Source organism: Arachis ipaensis, chromosome B6 (genome assembly GCF_059453495.1).
Source record: "Arachis ipaensis isolate K30076 ecotype BB chromosome B6, ASM5945349v1, whole genome shotgun sequence".
In the NCBI taxonomy this organism is placed as follows: Eukaryota; Viridiplantae; Streptophyta; class Magnoliopsida; order Fabales; family Fabaceae; genus Arachis; species Arachis ipaensis.
The window spans coordinates 26,120,406-26,134,811 of record NC_142441.1 but is presented as its reverse complement, the minus strand read 5'-3'; positions in this window follow the sequence as shown (position 1 = coordinate 26,134,811).

The following is a 14,406-nucleotide window of genomic DNA, read 5'->3' as shown; positions in this document are numbered from 1 at the left end:
CAGATAACCATGCACTCCACACCTGTCAAGCAAAATCACAGCCAAGGAACAAGTGATTGACCTGCTCAACATCCTTAGAACATAAAGCACAACTCTTATCATCCTGGCTAATAATCCCGAACCGACTAAGCTGCTCCTTGGTGTTCACCCTGCCTACCAGGACAAACCAAGCAAACAACTCCACTCTTGGTGGAACTAAGCCTTTTCAGATGGACTTCATGAAACTGTAACTGGTTACATCTTCTGGCAGCATTCCTTCTTGTAGCACCTGCACAAAGGAGTTAGTCAAAAAAATACTAAGTCTATCATATTTCCATACAAATCTATCCTCCCTATTATTTGCTATCTTGACCGGTCTCAACGCCTCACGTAGCTGACTCAGGAGGTCTAATTCCCACTGAAAAAGCTCTCGTCTTCATTGGAAGTTCCAGACCCACTCTAGTCCATCCCAAAACCCACAATCCCCTACAACCGAACGACATTAGTTTGAAACAGAGAAGAGCCTGGGAAACCGATCTTTCAAGGAACCACTTTGGAACCAAACATCCTCCCAAAACCGAGTCTGTCGTCCATCACCAAGTTCCATAGCCAGTCAGCTTATCCCTTATATGTTGCTCCTTAATTTGTAAATGGCAGATATCCTTCCATGGGCCTCCTCTTGAAGGCAGCACTTGAGTGGACAGTAACTCGTTCGGCCTTAAGTCATTACAGGAGCAAACCACCTTCTTCCACAACGGGCACTCTTCCTTAGCAAAGCGCCACCACCACTTAAACAACAGTGCAATGTTTCTAATCATTGCATCTCCAATCCCCAATCCCCCTAGCTTCTTAGGGGCCTGCACCAACTCCCATCTCACCAAAGCCATACCATTCCTCCCATCCTCCTTACTCTATAGAAACCTTCTCTGTAAAGAAATTAACTTCTTAGCAACTGCCTGCGGCATCTTATATAAACTCAAATAATGCACTGGCAAGCTGTTCAAGACTGATTTGATGAGCACCAACTTTCCCACTTTGCTTAGCACCTTGGCTTTCCAAAGGTTTAGTTTCTCTTCCACCTTATCGATGATAGGCTTTCAGGTCTTAACCAGCCTCGGATTAGCTCCTAAGGGGACTCCAAGGTATTTAACAGGGAGAGTATCTTCCTTACAACCCCACAGCCTACACATACTTCGTATCCACTACTCTTCACAATTGATAGGAATCAAGCTGGACTTTTCGAAGTTGATACTGAGCCCTGACATCAACTCAAACCATCGCAGCAGCCGCTTGTAATTCTTCATAGTCTCATCTTCTGGTGGACAAAACAGAATAGTATCATCAGCAAACTGGAGGTGTGATAGCTCCACCCGGTCTCGCCCAACTACCAAAGAAAAAATACGTCCGTTCCTGACTGCCTCACCCACTATTCGATGTAGAACGTCCACAACCAGCACAAACAAGAATGGAGATAGCGGGTCACCTTGCCTCAAACCCCTTTGCATTTTAACAGGTTTTGATGGTGCGCCATTAATTAAGACCGACATAGAAGCTGTGGTCACACACTCCATAACCCACGCCCGCCACCTGTGTCCAAACCCCATCTTTTGCAGCACAATATCAACAAAACTCCACCTGACTCTGTCATATGCTTTATGGAAATCTAGCTTGATAATGGCTACCTCTTTTTTCCTCCTTTTAAGCCAGTGCACTGTTTCACACGCTCTGAGGGCCCCATCATGAATTTTTCTGCCCGTCACAAAAGCACTCTGAGTCTCCCCTACTAACCCTGGCATCACTGCTCTCATCCTCCTAACTAAAACCTTCGAAATAACCTTGTATATACAACCAACCATACTAATAGGTCTGAGGTATTTAATCTCCTTCGCACCAATAAACTTAGGAGCCAGCGCTATCCATGTAATATTAGAGCCTGTCGGTAGCCTCGACGTCTGAAAGAATCCCACCACAGCTGCCGTAAATTCAGCCCTAATCTCATCCCAACACCTCTTAATGAAATTCGATTAATATATATTTTTTTATTTTTATTTTTAGAAAACCAAATCTCCTATTTATGGCATAATAAATTTAAATTTAAGTAGACAAATCAGAGCTTTTAATTTGTGTAAGGTAATTATTTTTTATTTTAAATGTGAAGTAAATTGATGAATTAGTTTTGTGAGAAAAAAATAAAAAATTCAGAAAATCGTGGTCTAGTTGTGCAAATTTCATCTTCTTCAACTTATATTCTTTTTCTTCGTTTTTAGTAGTTTGTTCTTTTCACTTTTTTTAATATGAAACTATCATAGTAAGATTTTATTATAAATACCTGAGAGAGTGATATTTATATGTGAAAATCTTTATAATTTTATTGTTCTTTTTACATTACCATTTGAAGAACTAAAAAGTGCTATTTGTAAAAGAATAGATCCTCTTATATCAAGTATTTTGTATCAGAATTGTGTTTGACGGGTTCGTTCATTTTCAAAAGAAGTATGTCACCGACGAAACGAATATGCAAGAGATATTTTCAATCTATTATGAAACTTGATCACAAAAGTTGTTTATCGAGCTGTACATTAAGTTCGAACAATCTGAGAATGATAAAAATATCGAACGGAGAGATTACAACAGTGACAAGTAGGGCTGACAATTCATATCCTACCCGCGGGTACCCAATCCGGTCCAACCCGTTCGGGTAGGGTACGGGTTTAGGGTGTACCCTACCCTACCCTACCCTACCCGCACCTCATATATAGTGAAGGAAGTGAGAGTTGAACCCACAACCTCCCTTATGTAATGACTTATAATAAGTGAAGAACCACTAAATTAGTTAGTTAATTTAGTAATTTAGAGCATTAGTTTTTTATTTTTTATGTTATTAATATGTATAAAATTTAAAATGATTGAATTTTATATTTACTTTAAAAAAATTGATATTTCTGCAGGTAGGGTAGGATAGGATAGGGTTTAGAACTTTAGGATGTAGGATGTGGGTAGGATTAAGGTTGAGCTATTCTCAACCCGCGGGTAGGGTAGGGTTAGGGTAGAGTCCAAACCCTACCCTACCCTATCCATCGCCAGCCCTAATGACAGGACAGCAAGAATGACCATCTATTGAAATATCTTGGATTAGGGCCATATCTTCTAACATAACGATGCACTCACCAATCAAAAGATAAAAGATGTGAGTATTTGGATGCTATCTCTCTACTAGAACTGTTACTAAAGTGACTGTCCTTGGATCACTTCAATCTGAAATACGTGATAAAATTTAGTGACATGCAAAAGAGACTCGACAATCGAATTATATACATCCGATGGATTCATGTGGACACACCTCAAAATTTGTAAACTCTACAAAACAGAAACAAATAATAATTTAAGTTGTCTCCGTTAATTAATCAATTATAAATAAAATCCTCGATCATAATTAACATTAAATTAATATGAACATTAAAAAATTAATTTAACCCCTATAATAAACTAACCACTATACTAAACTAACTAGTATAATTAATAAAATTATCTATTAAATTAATTTTAATTTAATTATTATTATAACTAATTTTATTATGAGTAATATCTGAACAAATTATTATTATTATTATTTTATATATATATATATATATATATATATATATATTATTTTTGAAAACACATAGTAACAAATATAATTAAGAAATATGTTTATCCTTCACAAATTCATACATAAAAATAAAATAATTAATTATATTTTAACATAAAACTTAAATAATAATTATTTTCATTAGCTTATTTGTTAACATTGTGGCAATAATTAGTTCTAAACTCTAACAAATAACATTAAAATAACTACAAAAATATAACCATTTATTTTTATTAGCGTTTTAACTTTATCATTAATCTTAATGTTACCGAAAAGTTAAAATTTAAATTGTTATCTATTTTATTACGCACAAGTATAGTTAATAAATTAAAATAAACAATTTTAATTTATATTCTCATACAATTTAAAATAATTAATCAAATTATCTATAAATTCTAAATTAAACTCTATTAATTTAATTTAAAAATATTACTTAATGAAATTGTTATGACACTAACAAAAATTAACAAATATTCTTATATGAAGTATTATTAATAAAATTCACCAACAAACTAAATTCTAATTGGCATCATATTTTAACAAATACAATTAATAAACTTATAAAATAAATTTAAATTTATTATATAAATGTCGAACATAACTCTACATCGACAGATTTTATTATTAATATTACTATTACTATTTGACTAAGATAATTAACAATGTAAAATTTAAGACAATTAATTTTTTTATTTTTTTGCTTCTTAGGCATTATAATTTTGGTAAAGTGAGAAGTTTGGTTTTAGGTTTTTAAAGGTTGTTTTGTTGGGTCTTGATAAGAGCGAAGGGAACAAAAGTGAGAGAGAGCAAGAAGGGAGAGAAAAAAGAGAGAAGTCTCACACTTCACACAAACCAGTTGCATGTGCAACATTTGTACAATGGCACCAATTTGATGCTCAGATTTGTGGAGTACTCTTTGACTGTTCGATCCCTTTTGATTTAACTCTGTCCGTCAGATTATCGTAGTTAACAAATTTGAGGCTCAAATTTGAGGACACAATCATGTTCGTTCGATCTCCATGAACTCAAATCTGGTCGTCTGATTGTTGCCCACGGATGATGAAATTTGCTTGATGGTCTAGATTTTCTTCTTATAAAAAGAATTACTTCGTTGTAAGCATAGTTCTAAACCAACAAATAATTCCCACATCAAAAATTTGAGTTGTCACAAGTACAAACCCCAAATAAAAATTAACCGAAGTATTGGAACTCCGGGTCGTCTCACAAGGAATTGCAATGAAGTGCTCAATTATTGGCTATAAAGGGGGTAAGTGGTTTGATTTTGTATTTTTGCAAGAAAATAAATGGTAAGAAAAGTAAATGAACAATTAACTAATAAAAGAAAGGAAAAATACTCTTGGTTAGACATAGGTAATTGAGATCACCATCCTTGTCTACAAACCAAATATTGATAATTATGAGGAACCAAGCTCATTAAGTTTACTTCTATACTTGAAGTATATCAAATGGCTTGATCAACATCAATCCATAGGTTCTAACCTAGCTACTAATTAGCTTAATAGTAGGTTGGTAGTAATGGTTATCAAATTGACCACCAAGGGTTCTCAAATCACCAATTCAATGAGACCCAAATGACTCAAGATCACTCAATTCCCTTAGTCTAGGCCAAGAGTCAAGAAAACTACCCAAAAATTAGAGGAAACATTTCATCAAATACCTAGAGTGCAAGAAAAGTAAACATCATAAAATGCAAGAATTAAAGAAAATCCATAACCAACATAGACAAGAAATCAACAATAACAATCAAGATCAACATAAAAGAAACATGGAAACATAAAATTGCATTAAAGAAAATTAAGATCCAACAATGGTTCATCAACATAAAAGAGAGCAAAATAAAAAATCACAAGAGAAACAAAGAATATTAAGACAATAGAATACTAAAATATAGTCAGAATTAAAATCAAAACAAGAATTGAAAGATGAATTTAAGAGAGATTAACCTAACTTTACCCTAATTGCTATCCTAAATCTAGAGAGAGGAGAGAGCCTCTCTCTCTAGAATTCTATCCTAAAACATAATAAAAACTAAACTATGACTACCTGATTCATTCTCTCCTCAATCCTTGGGTTCAATAGCATCAGAAATGAGTTGGATTGGGTCCAAAATGAGCTGCAAATCGCTGGCCATGATTTCACTTTAGTGAATCACGCTGCTCCATCGGCGCGCACGCATACAGTGCGCGTGCGCATCTCTAAACGCCAAGAAACTATGGCAAATTTTATATCATTTTGAAGCCCCGGATGTTAGATTTCCAATGCAACTAGAACCGCCTCATTTGGACCTCTGTAGCTCAAGTTATGGTCGATTGAGTGCGAAGAGGTCAGGCTTGACAGCTTTGCGGTTCCTTCATTTCTTCATGAGTTCTCCCACTTTGTATGCTTTTCTCCTCACTTCTTCCATCCAATACTTGCCTTATGAACATGAAATTACTCAACAAACATATCAAGGCATCGAATGGAATTAAAGTGAGTTAAATTTAGCTATTTTAAGGCCTAAAAAGCATGTTTTCACACTTAAGCACAAATTTAGGGAGAATTACAAAACTATGCTATTTCATTGAATAAATGTGAGAAAAATTGATAAAACCACCCAAATTAAGCACAAGATAAACCACAAAATCGGGGTTTATCAAATCTCCCCACACTTAAACCAAGCATGTCCTCATGCTAAGAATAAAGAAGGACAAGAAAAAGGGTATGAATATTTATTCAATACAAAGAAACTATATAAACCTATCTACATGCATGCAATATGATTCTACCTACTTGGTTAAAAGTAAATCAATCTCCAAGAACATATATAAGCAAGTAGGGAAAGGTCATATGGCGACTCACAAACTCTACCAATTCAAATATCAAAATGAAGTTCAAATAGACTTGCAAGAAGAACGCTCATGAAAGCCAGGAACAAGGAATTGAGCATCGAACCCTCACCAGAAGTGTATCCGCTCTAGTCGCTCAAGTGTATAGGGTCAATCACTCAATTCTCTTCTACTCATGCTTTCCAAGATTTGTTTTTCATCTAACAATCAACAATTATTCAATGCATGCATACATTCATCATGAGGACTTATTCATAGGTTGTAATGGGGCTAGGGTAAAGGTAGGGATGCATATGGTCAAGTGAGCTTGAAATTTGGATATTTGATTAACCTAAGCTCTCGCCAAACACATATGACAACCTATACAATTCTAATACACAACCTAGCTACCCATGATTCCCACTTTTTCACATACTCATGCATTCTTTTTAATTCACATTCCATATGCATTGATTTTTATTGAACTTTACTTTGGGGCATTTTTGTCCCATTTTTATTTCTTTTTCTCTTTTTTCTTTTTCTATATTTTTTTCTTTTATATATATATATATATATATATATATATATATATATATATATGTTTTTTTTTCTTTTTTTTAAAAGTATATACAAACGTATCAATGCATATGGTTTTACATATAGTGCATGAATATGTCCAATTTCCAATATTTTCAACAACAAAAAAACACACTTTTCTCTCAACCAATGTCCCAAGTTTCCCATACCCAAATGATACACACCCTCACTAGCCTAAGCTAATCAAAGATCCACATCAAGGACATTTATTGTTTTTCATTTAGGGGTAGTGATGTGCTAATATTAAGAACAAAAGGGATTAAGTAGGCTCAAAATTGGCTAACAATGGTTGATGAAAGGTAGGCTATTTTGGTAAGTGAGCTATATGAAATGATGGCCTCACTCATATAAATGCATGTATACATAGAATAATAGACATAAAGAATCAAACAAATCAAAGATTACAATCATAGAGAGAGAATAATGCACACAAGAATGAAAATAAGTGGTTATAAGATGTAACCACACAATTGGGCTCAAAACTCACATGCTTGTGTTAGCTCAAAAACCATGTTCCAAAATAAATTCTTCAAGCAAGTTTGTCACAAATTTTTTTTTCAAATTGTTAAGGTACCCCAAAACAATTTTTCTTGGAAAAGAAATCATCACCCTAACCAAGTAGTCCTAACGTAAAAAGAAGTGGTAAAATATGTACAAATTCTAACTATCATGCAACCTATCATGCAATGAAACAACTAACTAACAAAGAAAATCAAGAATTGGTGTTGAAAAAGGAAGTTGTTACCCATGAAGGTCGGTCGGACGACCTCCCCACACTTAGAAATTTGCACCGTCCTCGGTGCATGCAAAGGAGATCAATGTGGACGGGTTGCTACAATTGATGAACTCCTTCAAAAGGTTGTGCGGATGAACTTGTTTGTTGCCCCATTTAGAAGCTTTTCCATTCCTTCCCTTCTTGGTGGCCAACCTAAAAGGAAAGAAAAAGAAAGAAAATTAAGCCTACAACAAAGATAGCAAAGCAAGTAGAACATAGGCGGGGGCTAATGCCAAATAAGAGTAAGGTTCTCACTACATGTTAGCTACACATGTAAGTGAGAGAGAAATATAGGCAAAGGGCAATCAATTAATACTTGATGCAAGAGGAAAGTCAAAGCATAAGTGAATAACATGAAGAACATGTCGAGCATCAAGTTCAAACAAGAAAGATTGGGTCATGAAAGGCACGTAAGCTCGTATCAATGCACAAAAGGGTACAAGGATCATCAAAAGTTAAGCATTGAATTAGAAATTTCATTACCCATCAATATCAAACAAGTCTAGAAGCACCAAGATTAACCAAGAAATTCTCAACAATTGAGTAAGAGAATTCAACACCATTATTAAAATAAGAAGCTCAAAAAAAGAAGGTAAAAACAAGCTATAAAAACAAAATGAAAATACAAAGAATAAAAGTATGCGAATGCAATGGACAAAAGAAAATGGAAGATGAGAAAAAAAATTCTTTTTTTTTGCGACGCAGACGCGTCATGCACGCCCACGCGCCGATGCACAATTTGGCCAAAGGACGCGTACGTGCCAGGTGCGCGCACGCGTGGGTGAGATTATGCGCGGGGCACAGTGTCAGCCCAAGGTTGGCCCAACTCTCTGGAATATGTACCAGGAGGGTAGGTGGCGCTATCGGCGCGCGCGCGTACAGCGTGCGTGCGCGCGCATTGCGCAATTAGCATCAAGGACGCATACGCGCGGGTTGGGTTGTGCCTCAGGCATGGTGCTGGCGCAGTGTAGGCATAACTCTCGGGTCAATGTATGGAGGGGTGAAATTTTTCAATCCACACGTACGCGCACATGGTGCGTGCGCGTGGAGGGGTGAAAATGCTTAATGCACGCGTACGTGTGCAGTGCGCGTACGCGTGGATGGTGCTCTGTTTTTCAAAATTTTTCTATGTTTTTGCACCAATCCAAGTATTCTAAACCTCCAAACAGCTACCAAAACACCCTAAAACCTTATTTAACCTACTAAAATACCAATTATACTCAACAAACTCAACAAAACATGAAATTAAACTAATTACCAATATGTACAAAAGGAAAAGATGAAAAGAATTTACCATGGTGGGGTGTCTCCCACCTAGCACTTTTGTTTATTGTCCTTAAGTTGGACTTATGGGGAGCTCTTCTTAAGGTGGCTTGTGCTTGAAGCTATCATTGAATATCCACTAATGCTTGAACCTCCAATAAGCTTTAGTCTTCAAAGATGATAACTCCAAGCCTTGATGGAGTTCCACACAAGCCATGGGCTCCCAAATTTGATTCTCCTTGTGCGATCTGGGATCCCACACTTTGTTTTGACACTGGTGCGTGGAAATTGTGACGGTTCATTCCTTGGTAACGGCGCTGAAAACTTAATACGCACGTTCATAATCTTAGTTCTTTGTCACAACTTCGCACAACTAACCAGCAAGTGCACTGGGTCGTCCAAGTAATAAACCTTACGTGAGTAAGGGTCGATCCCACGGAGATTGTCGGCTTGAAGCAAGCTATGGTCATCTTGTAAATCTCAGTCAGGCAGATTTAATTGATTATGGTGAATTGATAATTAAAATATAAATAAAACGTAAAATAAAGATAGTGATACTTATGTAATTCATTGGTGAGAATTTCAGATAAGCGTATAGAGATGCGTTCATTCCTCCTGAACCTCTGCTTTCCTATTGTCTTCATCCAATCATTCATACTCCTTTCTATGGCAAGCTGTATGTTAGGCATCACCATTGTCAATGGCTACATCCTGTCCTCTCAGTGAAAATGGTCCAATGCGCTGTCACTGCATGGCTAATCATCTGTCGGTTCTCGATCATACTGGAATAGGATCCATTGATCCTTTTGCGTCTGTCACTACACCCAACACTCGCGAGTTTGAAGCTCGTCGCAGCCATCCCTTCCCAGATCCTACTCGGAATACCACAGACAAGGTTTAGACTTTCCGGATCTCAAGAATGGTCGTCCATGGATTCTAACTTATGCCACGAAGACTCTGATTAAGGAATCCCAGAGATACTCATTCAATCTAAGGTAGAACGGAAGTGGTTGTCAGGCACGTGTTCATAGGTTAGGAATGATGATGACTGTCACGATCATCACATTCATATTGAGGTACGAATGAATATCTTAGAATCGGAATAAGCTTGAATTGAATAGAAAAACAATAGTACTTTGTATTAGTTCATGAAGAACAGCAGAGCTCCACACCTTAATTTATAGTGTGTAGAAACTCTACCGTTGAAAATACATAAGAAGTTAAGAACAAGGTCCAGGCATGGCCAAATGGCCAGCCTCCCAAGGAGGGTCCAATCATCAAAACATGATCAAAAAGATGTAAATACAATAGTAAAAAGTCCTATTTATACTAAACTAGTTACTAGGGTTTACAGAAATGAGTAAATGATGCAGAAATCCACTTCTGGGGCCCACTTGGTGTGTGCTTGGGCTGAGCATTGAGCTTTACACGTGTAGAGGCTTCTCTTGGAGTTGAACGCCAGTTTGTAACCTGTTTCTGGCGTTTAACTCCACTTTGCAACCTGTTTCTGGCATTTAACTCCAGAATGCAGCATGAAACTGGCGTTGAACGCCAATTTGCATCATCTAAACTCGGGCAAAGTATAAACTATTATATATTGCTGTAAAGCCCTGGATGTCTACTTTCCAACGCAATTGAGAGCGCGCCATTTGGAGTTCTGTAGCTCCAGAAAATCCACTTTGAGTGCAGGGAGGTCAGAATCCAACAACATCTGCAGTCCTTCTTCAACCTCTGCATCTGATTTTTGCTCAAGTCCCTCAATTTCAGCCAGAAATTACATGAAATCACAGAAAAACACACAAACTCATAGTAAAGTCCAGAAATGTGATTTTTATTTAAAAATTAATAAAAATATACTAAAAACTAACTAAATCATACTGAAAACTATGTAAAAACAATGCCAAAAAGCGTATAAATTATCCGCTCATCAGACACCCATCTTCAAATTGATCATCATGATTTCAATTGGGTGGCATGACCTTAGAATTCTCAATTAAGCATCCAAACATTCTCCTAGACCCATGCAATTTGGTTCTACACCAACCATTGCTATTCAACTTTAAGCATGCAACCATCATGAACCTAGAGTGATGTTTCCAACCACTACACAAATCTCTCTTACCCTTAATTCCACAAAGAGCTCTAATTTGTCCATCATTTACAATCAAACCATATTCAAGTGAGAAGTGAAGCTTAGGGATAAGAATTTTACCCACTTGAATGTTGTGTAGGATGGTGACTTAGGAAGGGGTGGTCCCAATGATCTTGCAAGCTCCACTCCCTTGTACTCTTCTTTGATTACATCCACCTCCTTGCAACTTTCTTCAACTTCAACCTCTTCTTCTTGGTGGCTTACTTCCAATTTAATTTCTTCTTCATTGCTTACCAAGGGTATAGGGGGTGAGGTGTCTTCTCATTTGATCTCCATGTCAAGCCCAATGGGAGAGGATTCAATTGTACATAAGAATTCATTAATGATTGAATCCATCTCTTGATCAACCTCTTCGAAGTTTTCCACCATGATATGCTTTGGAGGTTGTACGCCCTCCTCAACATCAATATCAAGCTTCTTGAAAGAGGGCTCCGTAATTCTACATTCCCATGGACTTCCAACATCTCCTATGTTTTCAACCACTCCTTCCGGCTCAATTGTCTTAACTTCCTCTCCTTGTGACAATCCTTGTTTCACCCCTTTTTCTACACCTTGAAGCTCTAAACTCACTCCCTCACTATGCTCCTTGATTGCTACTCCACATTCAACAATGGGAGTTCCTTGATCGCATAGGCTTAGGCGGGAGGAGACCATATTGCGAACGGCTTCCGCTATGGTAGCTATCTTGGCTTCTAACTCCTTGAACTCCTTTTGGTTCTCTTCTTGCCTTCGAGTGTAAGAACTAACACATTCTTAGAGAGGATCATCCATTGGAGGTGGTGTGGAAAAAGAAGGTTCATTGTTTGGGAAGGAGGTTTCATAATTGGAAGTTAGTTCATCTTGGCAAGGGTATGGAGATGGTGTATATTGAGGTGGTTCTTGAGAGTAATTGTGTTGGAATGGTGGTGGTTCCATGTATGGTTCATATGGTTCATAAGGTGGTTGGTATGGTGGATAAAGATTAGGGTCATAATGAGGTGTTTGGGGGTAGGGGGCTTGTGAGTAAGGTGGTTCAAAGTCATGTTGAGGGGGTGGTTCATAGGCGTGTGGTGGTGGTTGTTGACAATCACAATAAGGGTCACCACATCTATTAGATTGATATGCATTAGGATTAGAATTATACCCATAAGAAACCGGAGAGGGTTGTTGCCAATAAGGTTGATCAATTCCTTGAGACTCCTCCCATCTTTGATTCCCAAATCCTTGATGCACATCCCCATTGAAGCTTCTATTCCCTACAACATAATTTGAACCAAACTCATAGTCAAAGTGAGGATGAGAATTCATAATAGCAAAAGAGAATAAAAACAAGTACTAATAAGAACTAATAAAAACTAACTCCTAAAGCAAGCAAAACTAACAAAGAAGCCTATTAACATATATACAATAGCCAATAATATAACACCATTGTAACTCCCCGGCAACGGAGCCATTTTGATGATGAGATTTGCTTGATGGTCTAGATTTTCTTCTTATAGAAAGAATTACTTCGTTGTAAGCATAGTTCTAAACCAACAAACAATTTCCACATCAAAAATTTGATTTGTCACAAGAATAAACCCCAAATAAAAATTAACCGAAGTATTGGAACTCCGGGTCGTCTCCCAAGGAATTGCAATGAAGTGCTCAATTATTGGCTATAAAGGGGGTAAGGGGTTTGGTTTTGTATTTTTGCAAGAAAATAAATGGCAAGAAAAGTAAATGAACAATTAACTAATAAAATAAAGGAAAAATACTCTTGGCTAGACATAGGTAATTGAGATCACCATCCTTGTCTACAAACCAAATATTGATAATTATGAGGAACCAAGCTCATTAAGTTTACTTCTATACTTGAAGTATATCAAATGGCTTGATCAACATCAATCTATAGGTTATAACCTAGCTACTAATTAGCTTAATAGTAGGTTAGTAGCAATGGTTATCAAATTGACCACCAAGGGTTCTCAAATTACCAATTCAATGAGATCCAATGACTCAAGATCACTCAATTCCCTTAGCCTAGGCCAAGAGTCAAGAAAACTACCCAAAAACTAGAGGAAACATTTCATCAAACACCTAGAGTGCAAGAAAAATAAACATCATAAAATGCAAGAATTAAAGGAAATCCATAACCAACATAAACAAGAAATCAACAACAACAATCAAGATCAACATAAAAGAAACATGGAAACATAAAATTGCATTAAAGAAAATTAAGATCCAACAATGGTTCATCAACATAAAAGAGAGCAAAATAAGAAATCACAAGAGAAACAAAGAAGATTAAGACAATAGAACACTAAAATATAATGAGAATTAAAATCAAAACAAGAATTGAAAGATGAATTTGTGAGAGATTAACCTAACTTTACCCTAATTGCTATCCTAAATCTAGAGAGACGAGAGAGCCTCTCTCTCTAGAATTCTATCCTAAAACATGATAAAAACTAAACTATGACTACTTGGTTCATTCTCTCCTCAATCCTTGGGTTCAATAGCATCAGAAATGAATTAGATTGGGCCCAAAATGAGCTGCAAATCGCTGGCCACGATTTCACTTTAGTGAATCACGCTGCTCCATCGGTGCGCACGTGTACAGTGCGTGTGCGCATACATAAACATAAAGAAACTATGACAAATTTTATATCATTTTAAAGCCCCAGATGTCAACTTTCCAACGCAACTGAAACCGCCTCATTTGGACCTCTGTAGCTCAAGTTATGGTCGATTGAGTGCAAAGAGGTCAGGCTTGACAGCTTTGCGGTTCCTTCATTTCTTCATGAGTTCTCCCACTTTACATGCTTTTCTCCTCACTTCTTCCATCCAATACTTGCCTTATGAACCTGAAATCACTCAAAAAACATATCAAGGCATCGAATAGAATTAAAGTGAGTTAAATTTAGCTATTTTAAGGCCTAAAAAGCATATTTTCATACTTAAGCACAAATTTAGGGAGAATTACAAAACCATGCTATTTCATTGAATAAATATGAGAAAAATTGATAAAATCACCCAAATTAAGCACAAGATAAACCACAAGATCGGAGTTTATCACCCACATGTCCTGCCATATGCACATCTGAGGGTCCAATTTGATAGTAATACTGACCCTCCAATTTGTAGTGAAGTAAATCGGACCCTCTGATTTATTTTCTGCCGTCTTTCACACTCATAGATAACACACAAAGTTCCAATAATGATGAAA